Consider the following 17,950-nt stretch of genomic DNA (forward strand, 5'->3'; position numbering starts at 1 on the left):
ATGGAGATGGCTGGGATGATTATTTCTGACATCAAGAGGAAACTGGATTACTACTCCACAAGGGAGGTAAGGAGGTGTATGTCTGTAGTAATACAGAACACCCCTTAGGGTGTCTTTTAGTATTGCCATGTACTATGAATGAGGTCAATAGAAAACTATAACAGTTCAACCCAAACAAGACTAATAATGGCCCACGCCTTTCAGAATGAAGGTTTAGGTCACCCTACCAGGTAAAAAAGCAAAACTAATTAAGGTACAGGTTAAAGGCAAAGAGAATACAGAAAGAGTAGTGAAAGAAGGTAGTTATAAATGCCAGTTATGACTACATAACCAGTTACAGAAATGAGGACATAATTATCGTATTTCCCGCTACTTTCTATGAGGATGTGTGTGTATATCTTTGTTTTATTTCCTCTCTTATTCCTTTATTATATAACATAAGATTATGGATTTTATATCATAGTATTTCAGTATTGTTCATTTTACACCATAGCTTTTAAATTACAGAGTATCAAGGAGAAGGGTAACATGGCTTCAGAATTTTACCCCCTCTTCTGGAGAAGGTGTTAGCACATTTATGGTTTATGTAGGATAGTTTGAATAATGTTAGGCAGAATAGTTGTGTCCTATATTGCTGTATCATGTTAGGCAGATAATGTATCATGTTAGGCCAAATGATGACCCTGTCATTGTCTTTATTTGGAAATTAAATAAGTTGAGGGAGATATATATAGGTATTAAATCAACAAAGGGTGGACTTGTGATTTTATGTGTCAGTTTGGTCACAGGGTGCCCACATTAACCTTTATTTCTAGATGTGTCTGAAAGTGTGTTTGTGGATGAGATTAGCCTTTGAATTACTTTATTCAACAAAATAGATTTTCCTCAGTGAGGGTAAGCATCATCCAATCCCTGGAGGGCTTGAATAGGACAAGACAGAGGAAGGAGATATTTACCCATTTTTACTTCCTGCCTGCCTGCTTGAGTCATCTCATCTCATCTCTTCCAGACCTAGGACTTGGAGTAAACCATTGGATCCCTTGGTTGTTAAGCCTTCAGACTCAGACTACGCTGTACTGCCAACCTTCCTGAATTTCCAATTTGCAGATGGCAAATTGTGGGACTTATCTACCTATATAATAATAATATACAGGCATATATAATATGAAGAATTGGTTTACTGGTATGTGTGTGTGTTGTGTGTATGTATATGTGTATATATATGTATATATATGTGTGTGTATATATGTGTGTGTATATATGTGTGTATGTATGTGTATACATATATATACATACACACATATAAATGTATATAAGTGTGTACGTGTGTGTGTGTAGTGTGTAAATTTTGGTTTTGTTTGTCTGAAGAACCTTAATATAGCACATAATAAAGGAAATGATAAAAGGAAAAATTAAGAATAAGGATGTGGTAAGTATCAAATTATTATTACATTTAATCAATATAAAAAGAATTTGGAGAAGGAAGAGACATGGTTGGTTTTAATATTGAGATGGCTGCATAAAAATGGATTTGAAGTTGATGTTTAAGAAAGGGAAATAAAAAAGTTAAAATTATTAGAGTGAAAAAAAAAATAGAAAAATCCCAAGGGCAGGAGAAGGCCTAATATGTGTGGACAGAGTAATGGCATGCCTATGAGCACTGGACACAAATTGCCAATGTTGTAGGAAACCCTTGAATTTTAGAAATAGGATTATATATTCAAAAATAATTTGTTTTGGGGCGCCTGGGTGGCGCAGTCGGTTAAGCGTCCGACTTCAGCCAGGTCACGATCTCGCGGTCCGTGAGTTCGAGCCCCGCGTCGGGCTCTGGGCTGATGGCTCAGAGCCTGGAGCCTGTTTCCGATTCTGTGTCTCCCTCTCTCTCTGCCCCTCCCCCGTTCATGCTCTGTCTCTCTCTGTCCCAAAAATAAATAAACGTTGAAAAAAAAAATTAAAAAAAAATAATAATTTGTTTTGTTTTATTTTGATAAAGAACAACAAGCTAACCCTAGTCTGTTTTTGAAAAAAAATAAATAAGGGGCGCCTGGGTGGCGCAGTCGGTTAAGCGTCCGACTTCAACCAGGTCACGATCTCGTCGTCCGTGAGTTCGAGCCCCGCATCAGGCATCTGGGCTGATGGCTCAGAGCCTGGAGCCTGTTTCCGATTCTGTGTCTCCCTCTCTCTCTGCCCCTCCCTCGTTCATGCTCTGTCTCTCTCTGTCCCAAAAATAAATAAACGTTTTAAAAAAAAAAAAAAAAAAAAAAAAAAAAAAAAAAAAAAAAAAAAAAAAAAAAAAAAAAGAAAAAAATAAATAAAAGATGCTCAGATGAACACACATCAACAAGAAAGAAAGATATTACTTGGTTCAGAAGCTTTGAAAGACTCACTAATACTATTGCTTGTTGGAAATCCTACTGAGCCAGGGAAGCTTTAAGTGTTCTTTGCTATTTGTTGGCTGATTGAGAAAAACAGACTTAAAAATACCTTCTCAGAACCTGAAAAGGGGGATTTGCTTCAAATTCCACAAATTGATATAAATCAAACCATATCCTGGGGATTCTGATAGTAAAGAATAATAGATCCATTGATGGTTGAATGGATAAAGAAGATGTGATACACACACACACACACACACACACACACACACACACACACAATGGAGTATTATTCGGCAATCAAAAAGAATGAAATCTTGCCATTTGCAACTATGTGGATGGAACTAGAGAATATGATGCTAAGCAAAATTAGAGAAAGACAAATATCATATGACTTCACTCATGAGTGAAGTTTAAGATACAAAACAGATGAACATAAGGGAAAGGAAGCAAAAATAATATAAAAACAGGGAGGAGGACAAAACATAAGAGACTCTTAAATATGGAGAACAAAAAGAGGGTTACTGGAGGGGTTGTGGGGGGAGATGGGCTGAATGGGTAAGGGGCATTAAGGAATCTATTCCTGAAATCATTGTTGCACTATATGCTAACTAACTTGGATGTAAATTAAAAAAATAAATAAAATAACATAAAATAACATAAAATAAAATAATAATAGAATGGTTAGTGTATGGCATATGTGTTGGGGGGAATGGAGAGAAAGAGAGTGAACTGGAAAAGTAAGCAAGGGCTACAAATGAAGGGCCTTGTATGGGTTATCAAGGAGGAGGCCCTATCCTTAAGACAATGCAAAGCCTTTAAAATGTTTAAAATGGAGCATTAAAATGATTCAGTTAGTGCTAAAAACAAAAAACAAAACAAAACAAATACATGTGTACATATCCCTTCGGGATATTTAATTACATATGACATAGTAAACACAAGTATTTAATTCTTATAGTGGCTACAGATACTTATTCCAGATTTTCATTCCCCTGTACTGGTGCCCAGCCCCATTATGTATGGCCTTATAGCCACACAATGTGCTTTACCAATGGAATGTTAATACACTTGGCATGACTTGCTTTAATACACAGCGCCTTTATCAAGTATAAGAGACACTATGAGTTTTGAAGAGCAGAGTTACCCACCCTCAGCCTGAAAATGAGATCCCACCTGACCTACAGATGTGTGCTTAAGAAATGTGTTTTTATTAAATATGCAGTTGACATTGTGTGGTTGTTTGCTGACAGACTACTACATATTCCTGATATAAAAATGACAGTAAAAGAATAAAAGTAAAGGTCTACATCCAAATATGCAATAAGAATCAGAGGGAAAAATCATCAACTGGAAGCTAGAAATTAGATTAATGAATAGCCAGGGATTCAGCAGAGTGGAGGAAATGGAAATCTAAGAACTCACAGTAAGAGAAGTAAAAAAGAAAGATATATTGTAGGTTGGCAGACTGCGAAGCTTTACGTAGTTTGATATTCAAATTTTGGGGGTTTTATTAATATACTTTCACTTAGTCAAATTTCCTTTATATTTTTCACAGTGTTTCAGCATACTTCTTTATTTTGTTTGATAGAAATTCCCTTTTCATTGTTGCTGTTGTTTGCAATGTATTAAAAAAAACCTTTATCTCCAGATTACACTTTAACTAACGTTCCAAATGTATTGTTTTCTTTTTCCTATGGATATTGTCTTCTTTGCATGTTGCAGAATAATTTTGCAAGTACCCTATATGTAGAAGAGAATACAGATTCTCCACCTATAGATTTCCAGCCTTATAAATCAGTGCTTCCAAGAGAATTCAAACTGCCAGGAACTTCTTTGTCTGCTTGAGGGTTTTCTCCAAACTTTAGTACTCGTCTACTACATTTACACACTCAAAAAGGCAGGCCAAGAAATACTCACAGCCCCCATCTTAAACCAGAACAGTTGATGTGTGATGCTCAAGTTAAATAAGCTATATATTTTAAACCATTGTATTTTTAATTTTAATTCCAGTATAGTTAACCTACAGTGTACAATGAAGTGATTCAGCAATTCAATACATTACTTGGTACTCACCATAAGAGTACTCTTAATCCCCTTCACCTATTTCACTCTCCCTCTCTAACCTTGCCCCTGCCTTAACTCCTTTTTGTCAACCATCTGCTTGTTCTCTATAGTTAAGAGACTGTTTTCTGATTTGTCTTTTTTTCACCCTCTTCCATTTGTAGTTTTGTTTTGTTTCTTTTTGGTTGTTGTTTCTTAATGTCCACATATAAGTAAAATCATGATAAGGTATTTGTCTTTTATTTTGCCTAGTATTGCATTCTCTAGATCCATCCATGTTGTTGCAAATGGCAAGTTTTAAATGGTTGACAATATTCCATTGTGTATATACACACCACTTCTTTATCCATTCTTCTATCCATGGACACTTGAGCTACTTCAATAATTTCGCAATTGGAAATAATACTGCAATAAATGTAGGGAGGGCATATATCATTTTAATTTAGTGTTTTCATATTCCTTGGATAAATACCAATAGTGTGTTACTGGATCATACGGTAGTTCTATTTCTAATTTTTTGAGGAAAACAATTTATTGTTTTCCAGAGTGGCTGTACCAGTTTGCATTTCCACCAACAGTGCAACAAAGTTCCTTTTTATCCACATTGTCACCAACATTGTTGTTTCTGGTGTTTTTGATTTTAGCCATTCTTGCAGGTGTGAGGTGATATCTCATTGTGGTTTTGCTTTGTATTTGCCTGGTTATGAGTTATGTTGAGTATTTTTTCATGTTTGTTGGTCACATGTATGTCTTCCTGGGAAAAATGTCTGTTCTTATCTTCTGCCTATTTTTTAATTGGATTATTTGTTTCTTAGGTGTTGAGTTGCATACATTCTTTATACATTTTGGATACTAACCTTTTATCTGATATGCATTTTCAAATATATTCTCCCATTCAGTAGGTTATCTTTTAGTTTTATTTACTGCTTCCTTTGAGGTAAAGATGCTTTTTTATTTTGGGGTGCCTTAGTGTCTCGGTCAGTTGAGTGTCTGATTCTTGATTTTGGCTCACGTCATAATCCCAGGGTTCTGGAATCAAGCCCTGCCTCAGGCTCTGCACTGAGCCTGGAGCCTGCTTAGGATTCTCTCTCCTGCTCTGTCCCTTTCCCCAGTTTGCACTCCTTCTCTCTCTAAAATAAAAAAAATAGTAATAATTAAAAAAACAAGCTTTTTATTTTGATGTAGTCCTGATAGTTTATATGTGCTTTTGTTTCCCTTGCCTCAGGAAATATCTAGAAAAATGTTAGGACTAATATCAGAGAAAATGCTGCCTGGGCTCTCTTCTAGAATTTGTATGGTTTCAGATCTCACATTTAGGTCTTTCATGAATTGAATTCATTTTTTGTATAAAAAATACTTTTGTAAGTACTTTTGTAAGAAAGTGGTCCAGTTTTATTCTTTTGTGTGTAGCTATCTAGCTTTCTCAAAACTACTTCTTGAAGAGACTTTTTCCCATTGCATATTCTTGTCTTCTTTGTTGAAGATTAATTGACCATATAATCATGGTTGTATTTCTAGGCTTTCTATTCTCTTCCATAGATGTGTGTGTGTGTGTGTGTGTGTGTGTGTGTACCATACTGTTTTGATTAAAACAGCTTTGTAGCATAGCTTGAAATCTAAAATTGTCATATATCCAGGTTTGTTTTTTTTTAAAGATTACTTTGGTTATTTGGGGTCTTTTGTGGTTGCATACAGTGTTAGGGTGTTTCATTATAGTACTGTGAAAAATTCTGTTGGCATTTTGATAGGCATTTCATTAAATCTGTAGATTTCTTTGGATAGTATAGACATTTTAACAATATTTGTTCTTCCTTTTTCTTTTTTTTTATTTTAGAGAGAGTGTGAATGGGGCAAAGGGGCAGAGGGTGGGGGAGGAGAGAGAGAGAGAGAGAGAGAGAGAGAGAGAGAGAGAGAGAGAGAGAATCTTAAGCAGACTTCATGCTCAGCACCTAGCCTCACACAGGGCTCAATCTCACCACTGTGAGATTATGACCTGAGCTGAAATCAAGAGTCAGATGCTCAACCAACTGAGCCACCCAGGCACCCCAATATTTGTTCTTCCAATCAATAAGCATGGAATATCTTTCCATTACTTTGTGTCATCTTCAGTTTGTTTCATCAGTGCTTTATACTTTTCAAAGTACAGGTCTTTCATCTCCTTGATTAAGTTTATTTCTAGGTATTTTATTATTCTGGGGGCAATTGTATATTTTTTTCTTAATTTCTCCTTCTGATGCTTCATTATAAGCGTATAGAAATGCAATTGATTTCTATATATTGATTTTGTATACCATGAGCTTACTAAATTCATTTATCAATTCTAGTAGCTCTTTTTGGTGGACCTTTTCAGGTTTTCTAGATAGAGTATAACGTCATCTGCAAAGAGTGCAAGTTTTACTTCTTTCTTACCAATTTGGATGCCTTTTATTTATTTTGCTGGTTAGGACTTCCAATACTATGTTCAATAAAAGTGGTGAGAGTAGACATCCTTGTCTGGTTCCTGACCTTAGGGGAAAAGCTCTCAGTTTTTCAACACTGAGTATGATGTTAGCTGTAGATTTTTCATATATAGCCTTTATTATGTTGAAATATGTTCCATCTAAACCTACTTTGTTGAGGGTTTTTATCATGAATGGATGTTGTACTTTGTCAAATGCTATCCTGCATCTATTGAAATGATTATGTAGTTTTTAACCTTTCTCTTTTTGATGTTATGTATCACATTGATTGGTTTACAAATATTGAATCACCCTTGCATCCTATGAATAAATCCCATTTGATCCTAGTAAATTATTTTAACGTATTGTTGGATTTGGTCTGCTAATATTTCATTGAATTTTTACATCTGTGTTCACCAGAGATATTGGCCTGTAGTTCTCTCCTTTCTGTGGTTTCTTTATCTGGTTTTGGTATCATGGTAATGCTAACATCATAGAATGAATTTGAAAGTGTTCCTCTTCTTCTAGGAATAGTTTGAGAAGAATAAGTATTAACTTTTCTTTAAATGTTTGGTCGAGCTTACCTGTGAAGACTTCTAATCCTGGACTTTTGTTTGTTGGGAGATGTTTTGTTTTGTTTTGTTATTATTGGGAGTTTTTGATTACTGATTCAATTTCAATGCTGGTATGTTCAAATTATTTATTTCTTCCTGTTTCAGTTTGTTAGGTTATATATTTCTAGGAATTTATCCATTTCTTCTAAATTGTCTAAGTTATTGGCATACAACTTTCAAAATATTCTCTTACAATCCTTTATATTTCTGTGGTGTAGGTTGTTATTTCTCCTCTTTCATTTCTGAATTGGTTTGTCTTCTCTCTCTTATTTTTTTGATGAGCTGGCTAAAGGTTTATCAATCTTGTTGATCTTTTTAAGGAATCAGCTCCCTCCTTCATTGATCTGTTTTATTGTTGTTGTTGTTGTTGTTTTTAAATGTTTATTTTTGAAAGAGAGAAAAATAGAGCACCATCAGGGGAGGGGCAGAGAGAGAGGAAGACACAGAACCTGAAGCAGACTCCAGGCTCCAAGCTGTCAGCACAGAGGCCGACACAGGGCTCAAACCCATGAACTGAGAGATCATGACCTGAGCCAAAGTCAGATGTTCAACTGACTGAGTCACCCACGCGCTCCTGTTTTATTGCATTTTAAGTTTCTATATCGTTAATTTCTGCTCTAATTTTATTATTTCCTTCATTCTACTGGTTTGGGGTTTTGTATGCTCTTCTTTTTCTAACTCATTAGGTGTAAAGTTAGGTTGTTTGATATTTTTCTTGCTTCTTGATGTAAGCCTGTATTGCAATAAGCTTCACTACAAAAACAGTTTTCACTGCATCCTCCAAACTGTGGACTGTTGTGGGGCACCTGGGTGGCTCAGTCAGTGGAGTCAGTCGGTTGAGCGTCTGACTTTGGCTCGGTCATGATTTCATGGTCTGTGAGTTCAAAGCCCCACATCAGGCTCTGTGCTGACATCTCAGAGCCTGGAGCCTGCTTCAGATTCTGTGTTTCCCTCTCTCTCTCTTCCCCTCCCCCACTCATGCTCTGTCTCACTCTCTCTGTCAAAAATGAACATTCAAAAATTTAAAAAAAAATTGTGGACTGTTGTTTTCATTTTACTCCATGTATTTTTTGATTTTTTTTGACTGACTCATTCATTGCTTAATAGCATGTTATTTAACCTCCATGTATTTGTGTTCTTTCCAGGTTTTTGTCTTCTGCTTATTACAGTTTCATAGCATTTTGGTCAAAAAAGATACATGGTATAATTTCAATATTTTTTTAATTTTTAAGACTTCTTTTGTGGTCTAATATGTGATTTATTCTGGACAATGTCCCATGTGCACTTGAAAAGAATGTGTATTTTGCTGTTTTTAAATTAAATGTTCTGAATATATGTTAGATCCATCTGGTCCAATGTGTCATTCAAAGCCACTGTTTCCTGTTCATTTTCTGTTTCAATGATCTGTCCATTGATGTAAGTAGGTATTAAAGACCCTTACTATTATTGTATCACTATAGATTACCTCCTTTATGTTTATTGACTGATTTATATATTTGGGTGCTTTCATGTTGGGTGCATAAATATTTGTAATTGTTATATCTTCTTGGATTGTTCCCATTATGATTATATGGTGTCCTTTGTTACAGTCTTTGTTTTAAAGTCTATTTTGTCCAATGTAAGTATTGCTACCATAGCTTTCTTTCACTTCCATTTTGCATGATAAATGCTTTTCCATCCCTTCACTTTCACCTGCAGGTGTCTTTAGGTCCAAAGTGAGTCTCTAGCAGGCAGCATACAGATGGTTCTTTTTTTTTTTATGCATTCTGTCACCCTTTTGATTTTAGTGTTAGTTTATTCACATTCAAAGTAATTATTGATAGGTATGTATTTATTGCCATTTTGTTATTTGTTTTATAGCTGTCTTTGTAGTTCTTCTCTGTTCCTTTCTTCCCTTGCTCTCTTCTCATATGATTAATTGGCTTTCTTGAGTAAGATACTTATTACTCTTTATTTTTTTCATATCTAATACTGTTTTTGATTATCATTTTATTTGTAAATAACTTCTGCATATACTGGAGAGTCTATAGTTGATGGTCATCTAGTTTAATTTCATTCTTTACTCTTCTCCCCCTACATTTTAGGTATATGGTGTCATACTTTAAATCTTTTTTTATTTTGTGAGTCTCTTGAGTGATTTTTACAGATATACTTATTTTTACTGCTTCCTACTTTTCCTACTCTTACTTATGGGCTTTCTTTCCACTCAAAGAGTCCCTTTTAATATCTCTTGTAGGGCTAGTTATCATGAATTCCTTTAACTTTTGTTTGGGAAACTCTCCTTCTATTCTGAGGGATAACCTTTCTGGACAGAGTACTCTTGGCTGCAGATTCCTTTTTTGTTCTTTCAGCACTTTGATGGCATCACACCACTCCCTTCTGGCCCACAAAGTTTCTTCTGGAACATCACCTGACAGACTTATGGGATTTCCCTTGTTTGTAACTGTTTTCTTTCTCTCATTGTTTCAAAAATTCTTTTATCACTATTTTTTTGACATTTTAGTTATTATTGTCTTGGTGTAAAAATCCTTGGGTTGGGTTTTGGGTTTTTTTTTGTTTTGTGCGTGTGTGTGTGTGTGTGTGTGTTTGAGAAATCACTGTTCCTCTTAGATTTCCTTCTCCAGTTTAGGGAATTTTTCAGCTATTACTTTTTCAAATAAATTTTATGTCCTTTTTTCTCTTTCTTCTCCCCCTGGAATCCCTATAACGCAAATGTTATTATATTTGATGGTGTTGTTAAGTTCCCTAAGTCTATTCACATTTTGCATATTTCATTTTCCTTTCACCTGTTTAGCTTGATTACTCTCTAATACTCTGTACTTCAGTTTGTCGATTTGTCCTTATGCATCTTCTAATCTGCTATTTATTACATCTAGCATATTTTTATTTTATTTTTCAGTGTTTTTTTTAATTTCATGTATTGAGTTCTTCATCTCTGAGTGGTTCTTTTTTATCTTATTGTCAAGGGTCTCACTGATGTCCCCCACTCTCTTCTCAAGTCCAGTGAGTATCTTCTTGATAATTATTTTAAGTACCCTATTAGGCATATTACTTGTCTCCATTTCACTCAGGTCTCTTACTGTAATTTCATTCATCCTGTTCATTAATTTGGGACATATTCCTCTGTCTCTTCATTTTGTCTAATCTCTGTGTCTGTTTCTGTGTGTTAGGAAAGTCAACTACATCTCATGTTTCTGAAAGTAGTGGTCTTATGAAGAAGAGGACCTGTAGTGGCCTGCAGTGCAGTGTCCCATGTTCACCAGAACCAGGTACTTCAGGGATGTCTCCGGTGTATGTTGCCTGCACCCTGCTGTTGTGGCTGAGCCACTTTTTCCTTCATTCTAGTCATCTGCAGTGGCTCTCTTTGCCTGTTGTGGGCAAGATTTGGTCCCTGTGATGTTATTGGGCCAGTCTGGGGCCACACTAGCCTTGAGTTGAGTCAGACCAGGAGTTTGCCAGATGCAGTAAGACTAAACTGTTGGGTGCTTTCCCTGTGTTGTCCCCTGAGAAGCTTTTATTGGTAAGCAGAGCCCATATCCCAACCACCTATCTGCCCTGAGCCCTCTGCTGGGGCTACTGTCTGACTAGTGTGTGTGGTCACCTTTCCCTTTCCTTGAAGCAGGAGTCACTGGAGTAGTAGTGGTCCCTGTCATGGCTGCCTGCACAGTGCCAGGCTTACGGCACTGCTTTAGATCGGCTCTAGGCAAGAGGATATTAGAAAGGGCAAATCCACAACATGCATAGGTGCAGGACTCACAGTGTTATCAAGGTTTGCATGCCAGTCATTTGCAAAAAGGGACCTGTCACTGCAGAGACGAGGGAGTCAGCTTATTGGGGGCAGATAACCAAAGTGCATGGTGGAAGGCACAGTCTTAGCAGGGTTTGAGCTGTCTACTGGGTGAAGGGAGCTGCAGTGCACAGACTAACGCAGGCCTGGTTGGAAGGGGAAGATTCACCTATGTGTCAGGCGATGGAGGAAGATAATCACAGTGTTAGCAAATTAGGTAGAGTGTTTAAGTTAGGAGTGTGCAAGTTAGCACTGTGCTGGCTCCCACAGGTGGTGTGCACTTATGCCAGGGGTAGAGAAAGGAAATGGTTCCTCTCAGCTTCTTTGTTCCTACAGAGTCTCCAAATGATCTCTGTCCCTGCAGGACAGCCTCTCGGATTAGTAAACAAATTTCCACTCTATATGTCCCAGGCATTTTTCAAACTGCTGTGTTTATGCTCTATGTCCATGAGCTGGTTTTCGTGCTGTCTCTTTAAAAGCAGGGACTCAGATGCCTCTCACCCTCCTGGCTCTCCTAGAGCTGAGCCCACTAATTCCAGGTTTTAAGTCCTGCTGTTCATAGGAACTCATGAAATTTACCCCTCTGGCTTTCAAAGCCAAATGTTATGGGCATTTGTCTTCCCTGTGCAGTCTCTATGGTGTGATAGTCCGTTTCTCTCCCCTCTCAGAGCCTGCAAGTCCATTTAACTCCCTACTGCTTCTCTGTCTGTCCCACCCTCTTTGATGTGGCTGCTTCTCTACATTTAGTTGTGAAGTATGTTCTGCCAGTCTTTAGGCCATTTTCTGGGTTATTTACACTGATGTGATGAGTGTTACTTAGCTGTATCTGTAAAATGAGGTGAGCTTAGGGTCCTTGTACTCCATCATCTTCCCAGATCTGTTGTTTTAAATCATTTTTAAGTAAAACTAGGCTCCAGGCCCCCAAAGCTATAGCTGACCTGAGAGCACATTCATTGTGTTCTCCCATTGGATCTCTCTCATTGGCTGTTTTCCCATCTCTCACCCTTCCTCACTCTTACATCGGTATTTCCTGTACCTCTCAAATAAAATACTTTAACTGGCATTCTTGTTTTAAGGTTTATTTCTAGAGGATCTATTTCTTCTTGATTTCTTTTGCTGAATGCTATTAGAATATTTGCCTTTGATTTTACAAGGATAAATGGATATGGTAAATTCACTTAACACATCAGAAATACAGCCTGAGGGGTTTGGATAGAAAAAAATGGATGACTGGATATACTATGCAATTTGTCTTGGAGCTCTATGTGGGGTGTGTATGTATGAAGTCACTTGTTGCCAGTCAGCTTAGCCGATGTCCTCATTAACCAGGTTGGTCCATCCAGATGTAATACTAGTGCAGTTGAACTCTTCCTGATGTTACTTCTCATCAAGCTACAGACAAGATCTTGCAGCCTTTCTCTCATTGTTCTAAATTGGTAATGATGACAGCAGTGAAAGGGCAAGCTCCCAACATATCTCAAATCTCACATCTATCACCTGCCTTTGTTGCCTCTGCATTCGGTGATGATAATGAAGCTTATTTGAGATCCTTTGTAAACATTATGTCTTTCTTCTAAAAGAATGTTATGATTAAGGCCAGAGAGCCTTCCTGTAATCTTCTCCTGTGTGTGTTTTGCATAGTATAAATTCTTCACAATTTCTGAAATGTGAGCATTGACCTTACTTAGTTTTGTACAACTATATGTAAGGCTTTAAATTTCTTTCACTTATTCTTACTTGGTAAGAATTTCACTGGGAATCTTCAATGGGGGTAAGGAAAGTTATATAATTTGAAAAGCAAAAATGAGAGAGTCCAGAAAAAATAAAAGAAGAAATAAATACATAAAGTGAAAATTCGGAAAATCCTATTACATATGAAAAACACGTTGATTGAACCAAATTAATTGTATATCAACATAAAGGGCTGAGGGTAAATCACAGAAATCATTGAATGGAATGGCTAGTAATTTGGGCTTTGCCTATTGGAGATGAGGAGCTTTAGAAATTTTGGAGGAGAATACTCACATGAAAAGAGCAGTGCTTCCACATAACTCGCTAGCAGATAAGGCTATTTGGAAATTTGAATTTATATAGGGAATAAATACTGAGATTTTAAAAATAGCCTACTGAAAGAAAAAAAAACTGTTTCCCCTGGGGCACCTGGGTGGCTGGGTCGGTTGAGCATCCAACTTCGGCTTAGGTCAGGATCTCGCAGTTTAGGAGTTCGAGCCCCAAGTCGGACTCTGTGCTGACAGCTCAGAGCCTGGAACCTGTTTCAGATTCTGTGTCTCCCTCTCTGCCCCTTCCCCACGCATGCTCTGTTTCTATCTGTCTCTCAAAATGAATAAGTTAAAATTTTTTTATAAAAAAAACTGTTTCCCTTAATCGAATTCATGACAATAGAAGTGAACATCAAGGAAATTTAAAAAAAAAAAAAAAACAAAGCCCACACTTAAGGGATAAAATTTAGGTGAATGGAATGTCCTCTTTAACAGATGATAAACCAGAATGATTGGGGATACGGTGGAAATTGGCAGCAAGCTTCCTTTGGTGGCATGTCAGAAAGAGTGATACAGGAATTTCTACGGCCCTATGAGAAATAAAACAGGAAGAAATAAATTGGCCAACTGATGGCTGGAAAGGTATCTGGAACTCATTGAGATAAATGCAAACATCTTTGCAAACATATTCAGCCATCATTTCAAATCTGAGCCAGCACTTGTGGTGTTTAAGAACACCTAATCCTCTAGTTGCAGCTTACTAGCTGGTCACATAAAAATTATTTAACTTTATGAGCCTCACTTTCCTTATCTTTTAATAGGAGTGACAGAACCTATAGTGTAGGTTTATCATGAAGATTAAAATACAAAAATGCACTTAAAGCACTTGGAAAAGTACATTACAGCCAGCAAGATCTCAATTCATGATGATAATACTGAATAAGTTGACATTGACGATGAACACAATGAAGATGATGGTGATACTGATAATGATGATAAGATTATTTTTATTTCCTCTTTAGTTAGATAAAATGTTCTATGCAAAATAGGTAAAAAGCCAAATAGTGCTATTTGAGTCAGAGATAGTACTTTTACTGACCCTTCATGATAATTTCCTTATGAAATTATCTAAGCACATAATAGAATGAAAAAGCCTTTCAATATCAATTTGACAGCTACATTTCTTATTCTCAAATGATGAAGGAGTTTTTCCAACTAATACAACACATAACATATACAATCACATAATCATGCTCCAGTAGAGCAAGGTTACAAGCACTACATATGCCACAAACTTGTTTAGTAGTGTTGATTATAATTTTTGTAGATATATATATATATATATATACACTCAATTATGATTAATTTTTTAAAACTGCTTTATTGCATTTAGAATAGCCTTACATGTATTTAAAATATATTTTTTTAAATAACTTCTCTGTATTGGTAATAGCTATTCCTGCATCTTACCTTGAATGAGATCATTGACTTTGCTGTCACATTAGAATTTACATCAAAGATTTTCATAGTAGCAATGGTTTTCAGTTCTTTTTAATTAGCAAGTTTATGAGGATGTAATGGTCCATTATTCTCCACTGATTTGTTTGAAATTCATTCTGACTTTAAAAAGCAGAACTTTTTAAAGTTTATGAACATTATAGATAGGACTCCAAGCAGAATATTAATGAGAACTGATAATTAACAAACCAAATAGTTCTCCTTTAAGCTTAATATATATTTGGTTAGTGTTATTGTCTTCAAAGTACATACCAGAATAATGTACTTCATTCATCTCAACTTGCAGAACAGAGTTTTGTTTCAGAAATCATTTTCCTTATCAGATACTCTTTCCAAAAATATCTATCCATTGCTTTCTGGAATCAAAATAATAGCTATTTAGAATTTGTGCATATTCGTGGAAAGGGCATTCTTATTTTAATGCAGTTGTCAATATTTTGCTTTATTGTGCTTTGGTTTGTTGTGCTTTGTGGATATTGAAGGTTTGTGACAATCCCACATTGAACAAGTCTGTTGGTGCCATTTTTTCCAACAGTATCTATTCACATCATCTCTGTGTGTCACATTTTGGTAATTCTTGCAATACTTCAAGATTTCCTTATTATTATAGTTGTTATGGTGATCCTTGATCAATGATCTTTGATGTTACTCTTATAATTATTTGGGGGTTCCATAAACCATGCCCATGTAAAAGGGCAAACCCAATTGATAAAATCCTATGTGTTCTGACTGCTCCACCAGCCTGCTGTTTTTCCATCTCTCTCCCTGTTACTCCATCTTTCCGAAAACAACAATATTTAAATTAGGCCACTGAACACATGAATGATAAGAAAATGAAACAGTCTTGTTGATATGGAGAAAGTTCAGTCACCTTGGATAGAAGATCAAACTAGACACATTTCCTTAAGCCTAATCCAGAGCAAGACTCTGTTTAGTTCCATGAAGGCTGAGAGAGGTGATAAAGCTGAGGAAAAAAAGGTAGAAGCTAGTAGAAGTTACATGAGGTTTAAGAAAAGAAGCCGTCTCCAGAATATAAAAGTGCAGGATAAAGGAGCAAGTGCTGACATAGAAGCTGCAGCAAGGTCTCCAGAAGATCTAGCTCAGATAATAAACGAAGGTGGCCACACGAAACAACAGATTTTTCCATGTAGAAGAAACAGCCTGGTCTTGGAGGAAGATGTCATCTAGGACTTTCCTAGCTAAAAAGAAGTCAATGCCTGGCTTCAAAACTTCAAAGGACAGGCTACCTCTCTTGGTAGGGGTTAATATAGCTGGTGACTTGAAGTTGAAGCCAGTGCTCATTAAGCATTCTGAAAATTCTAGGGCTCTCAAGAATTATGCTAAATGTATTCTGCCTGTGCTCTATAAATGGAACAATGAAGCCTGGATGACAGCACATATGTTTACAACATGGTTTACTAAATATTGTAAGCCCACTGTTGTGACTTGCTGCTCGAGGGGAGAAAAAAAAAGACTGCTTTCAAAATATTGCTGCCCATTGACAATTCACCTGGTCACACAAGAGTCCTAATGAAAACATATAATGAGATTAATTTTGTTTTCATGCCTGCGAACACAAAACCCATTCTGCAGTCCATGGACCAAGCAGTAACTTTGACTTTCAAGTCTAATTATTGAAGAAATATATCTCGTAAGGCTAGAGTTGCCATAGATAGTGACTCCTCAGATAAATCTGCACAAAGTAAATTGAAAACTTTCTGGAAAGTATTCATCATTCTGGATGTCATTATGAGCATTTGTAATTTAATTTGGGAAGAGGTCAAATATCAACATTTACAGAAGTTTGAAAGAAGTTGAGTCAAACCCTCACGGATGACTTTGAGTGCTTCAAGACTTCTGTGGAGGAAGTAACTACAGATGTACTAGAAATAGTAAGAGAACTAGAATTAGAAGTGGAGCCTGAAGATGTGACTGAATTGCTGCAATCTCATGATAAAATTTAACAGGTGAAGAGTTGCTTCTTATGGATGAGCAAAGAAAGTGGTTTCTTGAGATGGAATCTATTTCTGGGGAAGATGCTGTGAGACTGTTGAAATGAAAACAAAGAATTTAGAATGTTACATAAACTTAGTTGACAGAATGGCAGCAGGGCTTGAGAAGATTCACTCCGATTCTGAAAGAAATTTTACTGTGAATGAAATGCTATTAAACAGCATTGCATGCTACAGAGAAATTATTTGTGAAAGAAGAGTCCACTGAAGAAACTTCATTTTTGTCTTATATTCAAAAATTGCCACAGCCACTCAAAGTTCAGCAACCACCACCCTGATCAGTCATCAGCCATTAACATGAGGACAAGACCCTCTATCAGCAAAAACATTAAAACTTGCTGAAAGCTCAGATGATGCTTAGCATTTTCTAGCAACAAAGTATTTTTAATTAAGATATGTACATTGTTTTTGAGACATAATGCTACTGCACACTTTATAGACTACAGTACAATGCAAACATAACTTTATATACACTGGGAAACCACAAAATTCATTGACTCACTTTATTGTGGTGCTCTGGAACTGAACCCACAATTTCTCCAAGGAACACCTGTATAACTGCAAACATCCTGCGATATTTGTGAATATTTTCCAAAATAAGGTCAAGTGATCTTCTTTTCTAATGCATTTTCTTTAATGAATATTTCACTTTACAGCAACATCTCATTTTATTCCCAATAACATAAATTTATTACATATACTGTATTCTTTAATGGTAATGACTAATCTAAGTTATATAATAAGATTACCATCACCATATGTCTAGGAAGATTAGCCACGTAATGTATTGAGTAACTGCTATTACCATGCACCTCATTTCTCTAAATGCATCATATAATTTATTTAGTATATTACTTGAATTGGTTTTGGATGTAGCATAATGCTTTTCATTTATTTTCTGTTGCTTCTGCTCTTTTGAGCCATATACTATTTTAAATGAGTAACTTGAAGTTATTTCATTGATAATCTTACATACAAAGAATATGTAGCAAACCATGGTTATGACCTCAAAGTCATATTGAATGCAGCAATTGAAACTTTAACCTAAAGAAAATCATCTTGTAGTAATTGTATCTAATTTTAAAGTACATTTCAACAGCTTTTATCTATAAATTTCTGTACAACTACTTCTCATTAAAATA

The 17,950-nt window shown here is 36.1% G+C and overlaps 1 pseudogene; it reads left to right on the top strand.

Moving 5' to 3' along the window:
- The first annotated feature begins 186 nt into the window (after positions 1–186).
- LOC115508582 lies at positions 187–17,016 on the top strand (annotated as a pseudogene).
- The last annotated feature ends 934 nt before the right edge of the window (positions 17,017–17,950 follow it).

The sequence above is a fragment of the Lynx canadensis genome, chromosome A1 (assembly GCF_007474595.2).
Source record: "Lynx canadensis isolate LIC74 chromosome A1, mLynCan4.pri.v2, whole genome shotgun sequence".
Taxonomy (NCBI): Eukaryota; Metazoa; Chordata; class Mammalia; order Carnivora; family Felidae; genus Lynx; species Lynx canadensis.